Raw genomic sequence first — 6,000 nt, forward strand, 5'->3', positions numbered from 1 at the left:
TGAAAGGGTCAAAGTTTAGGGGCAGTCCGGAATGAGCGTTAAAATATACAACTGTTCACAGAGTGCGTATCAACATTTTCAGGGGATTACCCAGACAACGCTGATCTTTACTGACGGTCATCGGGAACACAACAATTTTCAGACGGCATTACCCTGGAGAGCGACAATATATGCAGACAGGGAAGATGCTGTGAGCAACCTATGCATCAGAGAATGACATGTGATGGTCTGGGGAGAGACAAATGTCCTTACACAGCCGCAGAACATAGGGACGTCCCTTTAGAACGGAGAGGATGAAGAATTTAATTAGCCAGACAGTGGAGAATCTGTGGAACTCTTTGCCACGGTCAGCTGTGGAATTCAACGTTGTATATATTTACGGTAGATTTGGAGAGATTTTTGATTGTTCAGGGCATGGATGGATACGGGAAGAAGGCGGATAGATTAGAGCCGAGAGAAAGCTTAAATCAGCCAGAATGAAAAGGCGAATGCAGACTTATTGGGCCAAGTGGCCTGATTCTGCTCCTATACCTTATGGTCAAACAATGAGCTCAGATCAGCTGGCATATCCAGAGGTTGCAAAAGGAAAAGGGTAAGGTTGAAGAGCGGGTATTTACTGGGGACTCATGATCAGAAATGAGCCTGATGAGTCTACAGGAGCTGTCTGATAAATCGTTTTAATTGATGTTTATAATTTCACAGGAGGAAACTGAGGGAGAGTTTTGTTGAGAAGAAGAGTGATCCAGGAGGATACCCAGAAGTGAGCAAATCAGACATGGTATCAGGAGAGTGACAGTGACGTGGTTTCCTGTGTCACGGGTACAGGCAGTCGTCCCAAGTGAGGAGTTCGTGTGGAGATGCAGCTTCCCTGGAGGTGGAGGAAAGAGAACACACCAACAGATGGAACCAGCTGTGAGAAAGCTTGTCAGCTTTGACCACGAGCCAAATGTACCATAACCTTCAGAATTAATTAAAAAATCATTCTGAGGGTGTTTGAAATTTCAGAAGCAGGAGAGATGTGATCACATGTGCAGAGGGCAGGGGTTGGTTCTCCACCAGACCCTCAGTGAGATGGTTCAAGTTTATATATTACCTGGACAGAAACAGAATTTAGCAGTGGCGACAAATGATGCAGTCTGGTTTATTCCAAGTTGGGGAGGGGTGTGGAGTTGGAACTCAATGCCTTGCAGTACCACCATCGTTAATTTGTCTTGTCCGAGTGGTGGATCGCACAGCATGGAAATAGGCCTTTGGCCGTCCATACCTGTTCTGACCATCCTCTTACTGTCTACACTGGTCCTGTTTATCAGCACTGGGTTCATAGCCCACTGCTCCTCTGCAGGTTAAATGCCCTTTCACGGCTTCCCCCACCACCTCGGGTAGATTGTTCTACATTTTAACTACCCTTTGGCTAAAAGTTTTTGTCCTCAGCTCCTCTGCTTAAATCTATTCTCTTTGACGTTGAGACCCTGCAGGAATATGGCTTATATGGCAGCGGTGAGGCCTTTGGTAACGTGTAGCATGAAAAGTTGCTGTTGAAAGTCAGATGGCATGGGGTCCAGGGAGAGCTGGATAACTGGATGCACAGTTGGCTTGATGGTAGGAAGCAGAGAGTGATGGTGGGAAATTGTCTATTGGACTTGAAACCTGTGCCTATTGATGCTTCCCAGCGTTACGCCCATTGCTACTTATCATCTATATCACTAATTTGGTTGTGAATGTTCCGGGTATGGGCAGTAGGTTTGCAGTAAGTAAGCTCAAGTATTTTTTTTTTGAAATATGTTAAGTATAAACAAACCGTTCGGTTTCCCTCTCCACACTTGGCCTCTTACTTTCTCTACCATTATCTCGTCCTTCCGGCACCTGCCCCTCGACACCCGCTTTCTTTTTCAAACCATCTTCTACCTTCTTCCTCCAGATTAGTATGGATGTGATTTATTTTAAGGGAAATTGAGGAGGGAGCTTCTTCACTCAAAGCTGGTGAGAGTGCGGAATGAGCTCCCTGTGGAAATGGTGGATGCGGGTTCGATTTCGACACTTCAGAGAACGTCAGGTAAGCACATTGATGGGAGGTGGCGAGAGGACCTTTGTGCAGGCAGATGGGACGAGGCAGAAAATCAATTCGGCATTAATCAGAAGGATCGAAGGGTGTGTTTCTGTGAGTTTGTGCTCTGTGACTCTAATAATATTCTGATTTGTAATTTCCACAGTTCTTTGTTGCTAATGACTGAACCCAGAAATTTACAGAATAGGTGAGAAGGCTGCCCAGTGACTGTTCCTGTGCTCAAAGTCCGACGTCCCATCACTGAGCTGATATTTGTTTTTTAATTTCCATTTTTCTTCACTCTGTCTTTCACTCAACAAGTTCATTGTTCACAGGAAATCACAAAACTCACAGAGAAGGGAACCCCGACAGAGGATTCCCGGCTCTTCCTCGGCCTGGTGATGGGGAAAGGTTCCCAGTCGCTGGGATTGACTTGGGTGTGGAAATCGTTTCTGGAAGTGAGGAATGGGTCGGCAAAGTTGAACAAAATGCTGAAAGAAGTTTTGGAGTTCCGTATGGCAAACAATAAAAATAACACATGCTGAACTGAATATCGCATTGAAACATTGTAAAGTGAACAATGTTACAGAACATAGTCATAGAACATGTATCTGCCTCAACACCACACCTGGTGCGTATTCCAGCCACCCAACATTATGTGTCAAAGAACTTGCCTCATCCATCCTTTGAGCGTATCTCCTCTCATATAAAATTCCTGGCTTCTGGTAGTAGATATTTCAACACTGGGAACAAATTAGCGTTTGTCTACTTTGTCTATGTCTCTCAAACATCGATAAAACCTCTTCCAAAACTACCCGCATTCCCCACTACGCCACTTCGAGAAAAGAACGTAAGTTTGGCCAAACAATCATTATAGCATGCGCCCTCCAATCCAGGCAACATACTGGTAAATCTCATCGAGAACCCTCTCCAAACCCTTGACATTTATATATAATGGGGTGATGAGAACTGTATGAAATACTGCAGATGTGACGGAACTTCAGTTTTATAAATCTGCAACATAAACTCCTGACAATTAAACTCAATTTCTTGACTAGCAAATGCGAAGATGCTATATGTCTTCTTCACCACTTGATCAAATAATGTAGCCACGTAAAGGGAATTATGAACTTGGTCATTGAACTTGATCTTTCTGCTCATCACCACTTTTAAGATTCTTTCATTTAACAGGGTAATGTCTCTTCACACTTGCTATAAGTAGTAGTAGACAGGCGTCGGTCCCAGGGGACAGTCGGGTAGCGTCTCTGGTGTATTGTGTGCTCTCCAGGGCGCAAGCCTGGGCTGGAAGTTTGGACACGCAGGGTCCTCCCCCTTTGCACATCGCTGATGTAGTCCAAGGGAAAGGCAGGCGTCGGTACAGCTTGGCACCAGTGTCATCGCAGAGGCTAATGTTGTAGGTAACATAAATCTGCCTTAGGGACCCCGGCTCCGGATTTCTTCCTCGGGGTTTAATCCCGAATAGTTTCTCACGGGTGGGTGTGGCTGCAAGGATGCAGAGTTTTAAAATCAGCGTTCTTCTCCTAGGCGGGCTGCTGCCCAAGGCTGACAAGCCGCATTTTCCCGAAGTAAATGGTTTTGAGGTGCCAGTGGTCCGTCTTTGCCTCTTCTCTTGTCAGCAGTAACAATTCCACCGGGCCTAATAACTAAGTCAAACGTTGAGACTAAGAGTACATAGAGGCTGTTAGTGACGCACGCCAGTTGGAACACTTTATAGGTAATGGGAGCTTATGACTCCCGGCTCTGAGAATCCGTGTCGAATTGCAACGTTTAATATTTGGCTAGGTACTACACCAACTGCCACTTCCCCAACAATATCTGCAACTGCAAAGGTTCCAAATCAGATCCCTTCGGAACACTACTAACCACAGACCTGCAGTCAATTCGTTTACATCCCTCTGTCTGTTACGGCCAAGCCAGTTATGAATCCAAATGGCCAACACATCTTACATGTTTGGTTGAGGCTCTGATATCACTGGCCACAGAAGTAGCTTCAGAGATTTCGAGAGTGGAACATATTAGACCTTGGTTCACAAAAGGCTGTAGGAATAACCTGTTACATACTCGTGACACATGACAGTGGAGCCCTTGTCATGTGACTGGGGTTGAGGCTGTACTGGACTTGAGGTGATGGTCTTGTGATGGTGGAATGACGTCATTTTCCCGCCAGTAGAGATCATGTGATGTTTTTTTTTTACAGATTATAAAAGGTAGACCCCACCCTGTGAGGGGGGGCAGTTCGTGGCTGGATTTGCCAAGTTGACTTCATGCCACTGCGTGTTTGAAGTGATGACGCAGTTTAGTTGAAGGATGAAGTTTTTATTTAATGCCTAAAGATTAAAAGGTTAATGCCAACAGGTTCTTTATGATTCTGTTAGTTTGAGAATTAAAGGAGAGTGAAGATTCAAGGTTGGAAGTTAAAGATCGAGGAGAATCGCTTTCTACGGTGAAACGGGGGCGACCTTCGTTTGATCCTTATTCGGAAGGATTTCGTTGACTATCTTCGTGTTAATCCCTAGGTTTAACTAGAAAGGATTGAAGATAGTGAGGAAGGAAAGGTCAGTGCCTTTAAGCCGTTCTGTTTCGTAAATTCTTCGTGGGAATTTCGACGTCGGGAATCGAAGCAAGCGACGTGAAAGAGAACTTAAATCGTCCTGTAAAGTCTCTCCTTTTAAATGAACTGTGAGCATATCGAACTTTTGGCAATATCACTTTAAGAACTGTTTTGGAATATCACTTTACGAACTGTTTGAACAGCCGCTCAGCAGCTGATTCCGGTTACGGTAGTGTTTGTTTACTTTTGGGGGGTTTGTTTTCTGTGTTTAATAAACGTGTTGTTTGTTATAAGAAACCCTTGCCGAACTCATATATTTATTGTTGCCTGAATACGTAACAAACCTTGTAAATTAATGCCCAGTGAGTCTTACTTCAATGTTGACAAATTATTGAACAGTATTCCTAGAAATAGGATTTCCGACAATTTGGAGAACCATAACCTGATTATGGATAGTTAGTGCTGCTTTGGGAAAGCAGGTTATGCTTTGCACACTCGCTGAATTCTCTGACGTTCTGACAAAGCATAGAACCATAGAACACTACAACACAGAATAGACCCTTCAGCACTCCATGTTGTGCCGACCAATATAATAAATAAAAATTGTACTGAATCCGCACTACCTCATAAACCTCCATTTCTCTTTCATCCATGTTGGATGACCCAGGGTAAGACAAGTGAAGGGATTGCTGGGGACTTGCTCAATTTCTATATGACCTCTCTAGCCACCGGCGAGTTACGTAAGGACTCGTGAGAACCCATCCATTATTCCAAACGGGAATGAGGGAAAAACCTGCAAAATACAAAAAGGTTGAGTTGTCGTCAGTGCTAGGGAAGTTATAAAGCACTGGTGAGGCCTCACCTTGAGTGTTGTCATCACATTCGGGCCCCTCGTCTTAGAAAAGTTGTGCTGCCATTTGAGAGGGTCCAGAGGAGGTTCACAAAGATGATTGCAGGAATAAACAGGTTATCATATGAGGAACTTTGATGGTTCGCGCTCTGTTTCTCCTCATCCTTCTGAATCCCCGTGAACACAGGCCCAGAGCCATCAAGCGCAGTCTGACAAGACCTTTTCATGGCCCTTTCTGGCTCTCCTAATATCATTCTTAAGTTCCTTCCTGCAAACCTTATCATCTTCTAGATTCATATCATTAACTAGTTTTCTAAACTTTTCGTAAGTTCTTCTTTTCTTCTTGACTAGATTTGCAACAACCTTTGTGCACCACGGATCTTGTACCGTACCATCCTTTCGATGTCTTATTGGAACGTACCTGTTCAGAACCCCAGGCAAATATCCCCTGAAGAGCTGCCACATTTCTTCGATACGTTTCCCTGGGAATATTTGTTTCCAATTTAAGCTTCCATGTTCCTGCCTGATAGCCTC

Source organism: Hypanus sabinus, unplaced genomic scaffold (assembly GCF_030144855.1).
Source record: "Hypanus sabinus isolate sHypSab1 unplaced genomic scaffold, sHypSab1.hap1 scaffold_129, whole genome shotgun sequence".
NCBI classification, from domain to species: Eukaryota; Metazoa; Chordata; class Chondrichthyes; order Myliobatiformes; family Dasyatidae; genus Hypanus; species Hypanus sabinus.